The following is a 12,631-nucleotide window of genomic DNA, read 5'->3' as shown; positions in this document are numbered from 1 at the left end:
GCGGGGGCTGACGCGGAGGTGGAAGACCACTCGGTTTCCAGAGTGTTTGGTGACAGCTCAGAAACCATCATAAGGGACGTGCTTACCAACGTGACTTGCGACCGCAAACCTCTCAGGCATACATCTGGAGCCCAAAAGACATATATTTTACCCCGGAAACGGACCCGCGTGCAATAGCTGCGATTACTACATCAGCGCTTCGTAAAGAAGCGCGCTGAAAATTCCGAAGAATATTGTGGCGATGTCAGTGGATTCAAAGGAGCTAAAAACGTTGAAAAGAGATCTTGAAAAAAAATTGGGAGTTATAACATTACAGGGCCGTATAACATTACAGGTCGGGATTGATCTATGAGGTCTTGAATATCTGTCAATTGGTATGGAGAAATTGAGATTTGGGGGATTTTTTTACATAGTTTTGCGTGATTAAGTCCCGACGCTATGCAATGCTGTCATTTAGTTACGTGCGATTTGCGATCTGTTATGTGTTACTTTCCGATAATAAATCATATTTTTTTCTTATTACCGTTAAAATATAATGCCGATAAATGTATGTGATCATTTGGAATAATATTTTAATAACTGTCTAGATGACGTGACGTTATTCTTTACTGTTAGAAATAATAAAAAGAGTGTTAATTGGCGTTTATGGACGGTCAGTGTCAGATCACTGATTACGATTCCAGAACCAATGAAGACTGCTTTCGCGCCGCCGATGGTTTGCTTCAAACTCCCGAAAATACAATTTACGCGAATTCTTAATTATCGCGAAAGGGTAGAATATTTGATGAGCCATTGCGGAGGATGTAAGTTAGGATAGAAAGATCATTTTGAAAACCAATATAAATCCTGTTGATCGAAGTAGCCTAGCAACACAAAGCTCATACGTGGTTATCGGCAGAATAAGTGTACTATTTTTCATGCACACGTTTACACTCTACATCGAGGTGTGGATGATTTTTGGACGTGAAATAAACATTCGAAAGCATCTGAATAAATAAAAAGGAAAAATATAAAGAACTTTATTCGTATATTTTGTTATTTCATAAACAGTGATATTTTCTTATAGCGGTGTAGAGCCTTACATATTATTAATATTGTGACAGACTGATCGCAAGTGCTCTCGTTACAAGTCGAGTTTTCGGCCTGATTAAGAGTAGCTGGATCTTAAAGTCTCAAAGGTTAAGTGAAGAATAATATTACACTTAAATAACGCAGCATCGAAACCCGCTATCTTTATACCACATTAAGCTAGCTATTCCGGAATCAGGTGATACCGTGGCCGTGTAGTTGTGTGTTGTCGACAACAAATTGGCAAACACTATCATAAACAGCCGGCCGGTGTGGCCGAGCTGTTATAGGCACTACAGTCTGGAACCGCGTGACCGCTACGGTCGCAGGTTCGAATCCTGCTTCGGGCATGGATGTGTGTGATGTCCTTGGGTTAGTTAGGTAGTTCTAGGTTCTAGGGGACTGATGACCTCAGAAGTTTTCCCATAGTGCTCTGAGCCATTTGAACTAACATAAACATTTCTCATGCTCCGATATCGACGAGGGAGAGAAGAGACGACAACGACGACATACACGTATACATATACAAACGGTATACGTGGCGCCTTACAATACAACAACACAACGGACGTCACGGTATACAGTGTAATTTCTATAACTGTGGTACATTGTATCAGTGAGATCGTATTTCATCTATGTAACAAAATGTAATCTGGTAAAGGTTAATCCAGAAACGTACTCCCATTATACTTCTTTCTAGTAAAAATTGAAACTTCCCCTTTCGACAATTATTCATGACTGTGCTTAAACTGACACACAATATTTTTTAGCGCAACGCAATCTGACTTTCAGAAATCACTACAAAGGAATGGCCCTAACTAACATTAACCTGTACCTTTCACAAATCACTTACCTCACCAAAATCTTCATTACTCGAACTACTGCAATACAGCGAGCGCCACTACTGCCAGCTAAATAAAAGATTCAAACTACGGAAGTCACTAACTACTGATAGGGATAGTTAGCAAAAGAAAGATTTTAATAGAGAACAAACACTGTATTTACCTTAATGGTCATAATATATATAGTAGTTCATAATATCCAGTATTACAAATTATCAAAACTCCGCCATCTCTCTCCCCACATCCACCACTGCTGGCGGCTCACCTCCAACTGCGCAACGCTACGCGCTGTTCACATCCAGCTGCCGCTGCCCAACACTACAATGGCAGACAACAATGCAAACTAGCCACAGACTGCACACAGCACAGCCAGTGATTTTCATACAGAGCGCTACGTAATGTTGCCAATAAGAAAACATAAACAGCCTACTTACAAAATCTATAACCATTGGTGTCTGCGAGAGTGATGCTGAATAAACGTAATTCGCGCAGCGTCATTATTCCACATAAACATCACAGCTGTTGTTCCAATACCCTTTCAAAAGATGGATGTTTGCAAATTTGACGTAAAAAGCGACACTCGTTCCTACTGGTTCACGTTTCGTACTCCGTTGAGGAAATCAGGAGGGACTTGCTGTGTTCTTCTACTCTGACGAATGCTCGTGAATGTGGCGTCACAGAACTCGTCCCGCTGCGCGTCCCACGTGAGGACGGCCTTAACGGAGAGCTTCGTTACGTGGGACGAACAGCCGGCTTCTGCGGCTGCGGGGTCAGCGGCCTGCGTTGGAACGAGGTCAGTGACCCGTCCGTCGCTGTGGCCACGCTTCCTGGAGAGCGCTACAGCCGCAAGAAGTGAGGCGGCCAGGCGCTGCTCTTTGTCTGTGGGTGCCCGTTGCCGCGGCACCGGTCGCGGGCGGGTTTTCTGCAGTACGTAAATACAGCGGCCACATGCTTGTTCTTGTCCACGTATCAGAGCAGGTAAAAGGGGAGCGTAGCCTGCGGAAAGCGAAGGAGAAATACAGGATCTGCTGAACTGAATGAACAGTCTAGTGAGTACAGGATATGGATTGAGAGTAAATCGAAGAAATACGAAAGTAATGAGAGGTACCAGTAATGAGAACAGCGAGAAACTTAACGTCAAGATTGGTGATCACGAAGTAGATGAAATTAAGTACACTCCTGGAAATGGAAAAAAGAACACATTGACACCGGTGTGTCAGACCCACCATACTTGCTCCGGACACTGCGAGAGGGCTGTACAAGCAATGATCACACGCACGGCACAGCGGACACACCAGGAACCGCGGTGTTGGCCGTCGAATGGCGCTAGCTGCGCAGCATTTGTGCACCGCCGCCGTCAGTGTCAGCCAGTTTGCCGTGGCATACGGAGCTCCATCGCAGTCTTTAACACTGGTAGCATGCCGCGACAGCGTGGACGTGAACCGTATGTGCAGTTGACGGACTTTGAGCGAGGGCGTATAGTGGGCATGCGGGAGGCCGGGTGGACGTACCGCCGAATTGCTCAACACGTGGGGCGTGAGGTCTCCACAGTACATCGATGTTGTCGCCAGTGGTCGGCGGAAGGTGCACGTGCCCGTCGACCTGGGACCGGACCGCAGCGACGCACGGATGCACGCCAAGACCGTAGGATCCTACGCAGTGCCGTAGGGGACCGCACCGCCACTTCCCAGCAAATTAGGGACACTGTTGCTCCTGGGGTATCGGCGAGGACCATTCGCAACCGTCTCCATGAAGCTGGGCTACGGTCCCGCTCACCGTTAGGCCGTCTTCCGCTCACGCCCCAACATCGTGCAGCCCGCCTCCAGTGGTGTCGCGACAGGCGTGAATGGAGGGACGAATGGAGACGTGTCGTCTTCAGCGATGAGAGTCGCTTCTGCCTTGGTGCCAATGATGGTCGTATGCGTGTTTGGCGCCGTGCAGGTGAGCGCCACAATCAGGACTGCATACGACCGAGGCACACAGGGCCAACACCCGGCATCATGGTGTGGGGAGCGATCTCCTACACTGGCCGTACACCACTGGTGATCGTCGAGGGGACACTGAATAGTGCACGGTACATCCAAACCGTCATCGAACCCATCGTTCTACCATTCCTAGACCGGCAAGGGAACTTGCTGTTCCAACAGGACAATGCACGTCCGCATGTATCCCGTGCCACCCAACGTGCTCTAGAAGGTGTAAGTCAACTACCCTGGCCAGCAAGATCTCCGGATCTGTCCCCCATTGAGCATGTTTGGGACTGGATGAAGCGTCGTCTCACGCGGTCTGCACGTCCAGCACGAACGCTGGTCCAACTGAGGCGCCAGGTGGAAATGGCATGGCAAGCCGTTCCACAGGACTACATCCAGCATCTCTACGATCGCCTCCATGGGAGAATAGCAGCCTGCATTGCTGCGAAAGGTGGATATACACTGTACTAGTGCCGACATTGTGCATGCTCTGTTGCCTGTGTCTATGTGCCTGTGGTTCTGTCAGTGTGATCATGTGATGTATCTGACCCCAGGAATGTGTCAATAAAGTTGCCCCTCCCTGGGACAATGAATTCACGGTGTTCTTATTTCAGTTTCCAGGAGTGTAGTTCTGCTACCTAGGTGGGAAAATAACCCGTCACGGTCTGAACAAGGAGGACATAAAAAACAGACTAGCACTGGCAAAAAGGGCATTCCCGACCATGAGAAATGTACTGGTATCAAACGTAAATCTTAATTTGAGGAAGAAATTTCTGAGTATGTACGTTTGGAGCACAGCATTCTATGTTAAAGAAACATGGACATGGTTAAACGGGGAAAGGAGAGGCGCGAAGCATTTGAGATGTGATGCTTAGGTGGAGTCATAAGGTGAAGAATGAGGAGGTTCTCCGGAGAATCGGCGAGGAAAAGAATACATGGAAAACACTGATAAGAAGAAGGGACAAGGTGGTAGGACATCTGTTAAGACATCAGGGTATAACTTCCATGGTACCAGAGGGAGCTGTAGGGGGCAAAAACTGTAGAGGAAGACACAGATAGGAATACATACAGCAAATAATTGAGGACGTAGGTTGCAAGTGCTACTCTGAGACGAAGATGTTGGCACAGGAGAGGAATTCGTGGTGCGTCGCATCAAACCAGTCAGAAGACTGATGACTCTCGACGCTTGAAAGAAAATAGATCTGTAGGTGGGAACTTGTGAACACAAAATACCGGTTCCTCCAGGAGAAATTTGTAAACGCAGAACTTACCGACAGAGCGGAAGTCAAAAAGATTTTTTTTGTTTTTTGCTTGTGAAGTGGATTTATGGGAGTATTAGTATCTCAAAGTTTCGGTATGAAAAGAATTTTACGATAAAAGTAATTCGTCAATAAGAGTCTACCAGGTATATGGATCTCTGTTTTGAAACTGCTGCCAATAAAGCATTTATTTCGAAAACCGGTTTCAGTGAGATTACGTTCCCATCTCCGGATCTTACGTTCTGGAAATCCACGTAATCTTCCCCGTATGTGCTATGTATTGTGTAGAGCGTAATATCCGAAGATGGTAATGTGGTGTTACCGGCACCGGTTATCGAAATAAATGCGTTACTAGCTATCCTGGCGTTTTCAAGTTTTTCTTCTGAGTTCATTATACAGCAAATAGCCCCCTCCCCCACCCTTCTGGCACGATGTCAGGAAAATATACTGAATTTTGAACCAAAGTTCGTACACGTGACTTACAAGGGAAACCTACACATAAGGGGTCAGTGATTATTTTGCTCATCTTTCGCACGGTTCTGATACCAGTTCAATTTTACACAGAGTACGCGAAGGAACTTGCCCCGCTTCTTGCAGCGGTGTACCGTAGGTCTCTAGAAGAGCGTAGCGTTCCAAAGGATTGGAAAAGGGCACAGGTCATCCCCGTTTTCAAGAAGGGACGTCGAACAGATGTGTAGAACTATAGACCTATATCTCTAACGTCGATCAGTTGTAGAATTTTGGAACACGTATTGTGTTCGAGTATAATGACTTTTCTGGAGACTAGAAATCTACTCTGTAGGAATCAGCATGGGTTTCGAAAAAGACGGTCATGTGAAACCCAGCTCGCGTTATTCGTCCACGAGACTCAGAGGGCCATAGACACGGGTTCACAGGTAGATGCCGTGTTTCTTGACTTCCGCAAGGCGTTCGATACAGTTCCCCACAGTCGTTTAATGAACAAAGTAAGAGCATATGGACTATCAGACCAATTGTGTGATTGGATTGAGGAGTTCCTAGATAACAGGACGCAGCATGTTATTCTCAAGGGAGAGAAGTCTTCCGAAGTAAGAGTGATTTCAGGTGTGCCTCAGGGGAGTGTCATAGGACCGTTGCTATTCACAATATACATAAATGACCTGGTGGATGACATCGGAAGTTCACTGAGGCTTTTTGCAGATGATGCTGTGGTGTATCGAGAGGTTGTAACAATGGAAAATTGTACTGAAATGCAGGAGGATCTGCAGCGAATTGACGCATGGTGCAGGGAATGGCAATTGAATCTCAATGTAGACAAGTGTAATGTGCTGCGAATACACAGAAAGATAGATCCTTTATCATTTAGCTACAATATAGCAGGTCAGCAACTGGAAGCAGTTAATACCATAAATTATCTGGGAGTACGCATTAGGAGTGATTTAAAATGGAATGATCATATAATATTGATCGTCGGTAAAGCAGATGGCAGACTGAGATTCATTGGAAGAATCCTAATGAAATGCAATCCGAAAACAAAGGAAGTAGGTTACAGTACGCTTGTTCTCCCACTGCTTGAATACTGCTCAGCAGTGTGGGATCCGTACCAGATAGGGTTGATAGAAGATATAGAGAAGATCCAACAGAGAGCAGCGCGCTTCGTTACAGGATCATTTAGTAATCGCGAAAGCGTTACGGAGATGATAGATAAACTCCAGTGGAAGACTCTGCAGGAGAGACGCTCAGTAGCTCAGTACGGGCTTTTGTCAAAGTTTCGAGAACATACCTTCACCGAAGAGTCAAGCAGTATATTGCTCCCTCCTACGTATATCTCCCGAAGAGACCATGAGGATAAAATCAGAGAGATTAGAGCCCACACAGAGGCATACCGACAATCCTTCTTTCCACGAACAATACGAGACTGGAATAGAAGGGAGAACCGATAGAGGTACGCAAGGTACCCTCCGCCACACACCGTCAGGTGGCTTGCGGAGTATGGATGTAGATGTAGATGTAGAAGTAACGGATGTTCTCTAGTACGATGCATTTCTCATGCATTTTCGAGGATTCTGTGCTCAAAGTTGGATGAGGCTGTGGATACCAGACAAGGAGGCAGTGGAGTTAGCGCAGCCGCCGATTCCTGCGACGCGCCTGGCTGCTGCGACGATCACGGCAGACACATTGACACACAAAGTTGATTTCGCCGTGCGGAGTGGCCGTGTCATGGACTGCGCGGCCCCTCCCGCCAGAGGTTCGACTCCTCCCGCGGGCATGGGTGTGTGTGTTGTTCTTAGCATAAGTTAGTTTAAGTTCTAAAGTCTAGGGACCGATGACCTCAGCAGTTTGGTCCCTTAGGAATTCACACACACCTATATACATACAAAGTTGATTTCATTTCGTATCTTATGGTCCCACGTGACAGCTTCTGATGCATAGGCCACATTTCGATATTGGTCATAGTTATTGTGATACTTAAAATACTTTGCACACAATCGGAGCAAACTTGGTTTGCAGTAATACTGTCCAACGGGCCAGTAGGCTGCGTCAGCTGCCGCAGGCGCTCGCCGCTCGACAGGAACAGCAACTTTATAAAATTTGTCACGAAAGTGTTTCATAATTGAAAAATGGTCAAAAGTTAGCAAACGGCCTTGCCGCAGTGGTGACACCGGTTCCCGTCAGATCACCGAAGGTAAGCGCTGTCGGGCTGGGCTAGCACTTGGGTGGGTGACCGTCCGGTTTGCCGAGCGCTGTTGGCCAGCGGGGTGCGCTCAGCCCTTGTGAGGCAAACTGAGGAGCTACTTGATAGAAAAGTAGCAGCCCTGGTCACGAAAAGTGACGACGGCAGGGAGAGCGATGTGATGACCTCGTATCCCTCCGTTTCCGCATCCAATGACGCCTGTGGGCTAATGATGACACGGCGAACCGCCGGTACCGTTGGGTCTTCATGGCCCCTTCGGGCACTGATTCTTAGTTCAAAAATTAAGCGTATACATGTGAAAAGGAAAGCACAAATTTTGTGTGATACAAAAGAGAAATATTATGTTAATAAAGTCTTGCATAATTCCTCCACTTGTTCCATATAGGCACTGACAGTACTTCTCTTGGATAAAAACATAATGGTCTTTATTAATAGTATTTCAATCTATTGACTTCAAGGTATCGCTTTCAATGGCCAAAGCTGACATCGTTCTTGAGGAAGTGTTGATGTAAGATATGTCTTGATTAATTTGAGTTCTGAAAATCACCTTTTATCGCTAGTTACAGATATAGTTAAAATTAGGATGATTCGTAAGCTTACAAAAGAAGTGGCAACACTTACAATTAAATGTCTTTTTGTAATACTAGATAATACGCTTTGTCGAGAAATTCCTGCAGGAAAAATGGACGCGAAGGTAAAAACTTCCGGCTTTCCATTTATGTCACATTCAGTATCACCAGTTAATTGACTCTCAAGAGCTATGCGTGCGGCTTTTGGTTTTCCATCATCCCACGTCTGCAGATCAGAAACGCCCGAAGCTCATACTGTTACTGTCTATAAGCTCGGATCTATCTTTTGGTGAGCAGTGACGTGTGCCGACAATAATGTGGGAAAAAATCATCTTAAAGAGCGTTCTGGTTTACCTTCATCAATAGAATCATCGTTACACTCATAGGTAAACTGCTTGTTCACTTCCCTGGAACGAATTTTCGCATTTTTGAAGTCTGAATGAGATCCAAGTTTGTCAGTAAGCACTTCTGTATCCGTCATTACATCGTTTAAACCGTTTTATGATCTGATTTTCTTACCAAAAAAAAAACTATTCAACTAGATCTGCAGCATTCTTTAGGTTTGCATCAATTCCTTTGAGAGCTTTGCAGATCTATTCGAACCTAAAGATAGGTTAATACAGACCGCTGTACAGCAAACAAAACTTTCCTCCAACACTTTCTCAGTTATTCGAAAACGGCTCGTTCGCTGGCCCATGTTTACTGCGCCGTTTTTGCTTCTGTTGTATAGTTTCCGCCCGTGCCAAGTCCTCGCTGCTAATTACGATCCACCCCGCATCCAGACTTTCCACGCTGGCGCCTCTGACTTTGTCGCTTGGGTCTCAAAGTGGCATGTGTAGAAAACGGTGTTTCTCTACAGGTAGAAACTGAAGTAGCACAAAAACGATAACAAAAGTACTGAATATAAGGTTATATTTGAAAGTATCATTTTCAGGAATGAGAAAGTGTTCTGCGGTTACTGATAGCTCCTTTGCTTTGCAAACCGCCCGTTGGAACGCGTCTCCAGACGTCCTTCGCACAGTGACTGGACAGTTTACACCCAGAGCAGTATTGTCCTCGCTGAAGCGTGTCACGGCTTCGGCTCATGGGATCGGCTCTCACTCTCACCGGCCATTGATGGCCTCGCTGATCACTTCTGTCACTTCCCTCCACATTGTACGTCAGCATACTTGCGTCATGTGAAAATGTGGAACCACTTTTCCAGCTGCATGGCTCAGAAACAAAACACCACTACCCTTCTATCTGTTGTAACCTGGGTTAAGGCTGACTTCACAGTGGCTCCGACAAAAATAGCCACGTCACGCCGCCAGAGCTTGTCGGATAACATCCACCGACAGCTTGCTAAGTAGGTGATAAAATGGAACACGTACAGCCGCCCTTTGGATGTTGTTTATCATATGGCTTCCAGTTTCAGTGCATTAGTACACAGTCTTCAGATCTTAATTGACGCTTAGGGGGTTAACTCCAATCGTATGGACGAGTCCTTCAGTGGCCAACATTTATGAAGTGGTTTCCGTAGACTGTAACAACGATGTTGTTTCTCTTACCATCAACTACCAACTCGTTGTTACAGTCTACGGAAACCAGTTCATACATATTGGCCACTGAAGGAATCGTCTATACGACTGCAGTTAACCCCCTCAGCGTCAGTTGAGGTGTGAAGATGGTGTACTGAAGCACCGAAACTTGTAGCCATATAATAAATAATATCGAAACGACGACTGTAGGTGTTCCATTTTGCTACGTAAGTGAACGGCCGAAGTCCCTCAAACCTTCAGTCGGAAGGATAGACATACAAAAATTTGCTAAATACGCCCGATCCCCTTCGTCAGTTTTTGGCGGTAAGCATCTATTCTAACCGAAGGTGGCATGGCTACCACGACGTGTCTGTCCGTGGAGACGAGAGCTGCAGTGCGGTCTTTGCTGTTAAACAGACGCCGACTACACGCGAGTGATCTGTACCTGTTTCGAAAATAACATGGTGGGTACTGTAGACTGTGTCCTCAGTTATACGAATAACCAGACAAGTTTTACGGATATAACAGATGATAGGAGAAACTTTCTGTCACATACTCCAGACGATTTGTAGTGATCTTGAAAAGCAAGCTTACAAACATTCTGTTTTGCTGTATTTATTTGAAGTTGTGCAAACACACAGTTACCCTTCAGCGACTGTCATTTAGTATTCGTGTGAAAGACAAGCATAAAGTTTGGAATAAAATTTTCTGAGCACCTAAAGGAGTCAAAAGTGGAAACATACACACCACATTTCCAAATCACTTCATATAGCAGAACCACCACTCTACTGCCATAGAAATACCTATAAGCACTAATAATAATTTGTAGTTAGCTCATATTCAACTACCTCACCCCAAAAAAGATCCACTACAGGCTATGTACGCCACCCTTCTCACTTGAATAAATTATATTTTAGGTTATAATTTACGCCTAAAATTTCCCATAAACCTGCGATTTCAGTCCATAGATTCCCGACAATATCCCGATTATATTTTTCGTATTCAATATGCCACAAACTCACTCTTGGATTAAACTTATCAGCTTCTCACAGTCCATATTCCGCGTGTGAGAACGTCTGTCAGTTTCACCGAAGAAAACAAACTGATTTGAATTCCACCGATTGTCGTCCGAAGTCTGAACGGCTACGGTGTGACTCGCACGTTGTAGCTTACTGATCTGAGAACGTCGGCCCTTTTCGGCTGATGTCGTTTTTCGGCGGAATCCACCTATATCGGTGCCACTGTGACCGCAGCCTAAGGCATCGAAATCTTTTTTAGTACAGGCGGCAACTCGACGTCGTCTGCATGATCACAACTCTACTGAAGTAATAGTCGAACTACAGACTGTTTTAAAAAGAAGTAATTAAAATGAAGAAGGAAGTACGGCAACTACATCAATAACGGAGTTCGTACAACAAAAAAAGGTCAATGCTCGGTCAGCCGAGGAAAACTGTACGAATAAATTATTACAGGACACTTAACAAAAAGGGAGAAATGGAACACTCAGTTGAGGGTGAGCGAGGGAGATACGGTCTAATGATGTCACGCGTCAGTAGAACGAGGTAGTCTGCCGTAGCGGCTATGGATTTCCCAACCAACCTATAGTACAAAAAAATCATTCGACAGCCTAGATCGCATAAAATATTTCTTTATTTAAAACAACCGGTTTCGACAGACTTCAGGTCAGTAACAAAGTGGATATATTGTTCGCGCAAACAAAGTTGACACTCGGTGCGGTGGCTGATGGGGCGACTGTAAATGGGAAATGCCTTTATGGTCACTCCCATAAGCGACCGCGCCGAGTGTCAACTTTGTTTGCGTGTGTAGTACTTGAACTATGTCTCGTAATGTAATGTAAGACGTAATGCGGGGTGTATCAAAGAGAATCATCCGATTTGGCACGTCTATATTTCTGAAACTAGCCAACAGCCTTGCCGCATTGGTAACAGCGGTTCCCCTCAAATCACCGAAGTTAAGAGCTGTCGGGCTGGGCTAGCACTTGGATGGGTGACCATCCGGTCTGCCGAGCGCTGTTGGCAAGAGGGGTGCACTCAGCCGAGGCCAGTTGAGGATCTACTTGATAGAGAAGTAGCGGCTCCGGTCTCGGAAACTGACATACAGACGGGAAAGCGGTGTGCTGACCACATTCCCCTCCATATCCGCATCCAGGGACGCCTGTGGTTGAGGACGACACGGCGGCCGGTCGGTCCCACTGGGTCCGCCAGAGCCTGTGGACGGAGTTTCTCAGTTCATTCATTGTTGTTGGTAACGGAGGGGCATAAACAGAGTCCTTTATAAACCCCCGCAAGAAATGATCACATGCATACAGTAAGGTCTGGTGACTTTGGAGGCCAGTAATGTAAGGTAGAATCATTTGGTACAGTGCGACCGATCCATCGTTCAGCAGTCCTTTGATTTAAAAATTTCCGCACTTCGAAATGCCAGTGTGGCGGTACTGTGTAAAACGAGAGTTCGCTCTTTCCGACATTATGCTGTTCACGCACATACCTCAATTAACATAATATTATGATTTTTAAAATGGGATGATTCTTTTTGATACACCCTGTATTTGAGATAATAGTTTTAGTCTGGCATTATAAAAACAGGAAATGGAACTGTGGGTTTTATAAAACCAAACTGTAATTATTATCTCAAATATTACGTCTTAACTCGTGTTATGAGACACATGTATATGCTTAATGTTACAGACCTGAAGATGACAGCAAAGTCTG

General features: G+C 45.4%; 1 protein-coding gene and 1 pseudogene across 1 annotated transcript in view; both read left to right on the top strand.

Moving 5' to 3' along the window:
* The window catches only part of LOC126163062 (phosphatidylcholine:ceramide cholinephosphotransferase 2-like), a 350,838-nt gene that overhangs the window by 124,423 nt on the left and 213,784 nt on the right, over positions 1-12,631 (top strand). The gene's annotated exons all lie outside the window — the stretch shown is intronic.
* On the top strand, positions 7,754-7,871 carry LOC126163403 (5S ribosomal RNA; annotated as a pseudogene).

Source organism: Schistocerca cancellata, chromosome 2, assembly GCF_023864275.1.
Source record: "Schistocerca cancellata isolate TAMUIC-IGC-003103 chromosome 2, iqSchCanc2.1, whole genome shotgun sequence".
NCBI classification, from domain to species: domain Eukaryota; kingdom Metazoa; phylum Arthropoda; class Insecta; order Orthoptera; family Acrididae; genus Schistocerca; species Schistocerca cancellata.
Note: the sequence above shows the minus strand (reverse complement) of the source record. Positions and strands in the feature narration are given on the sequence as shown.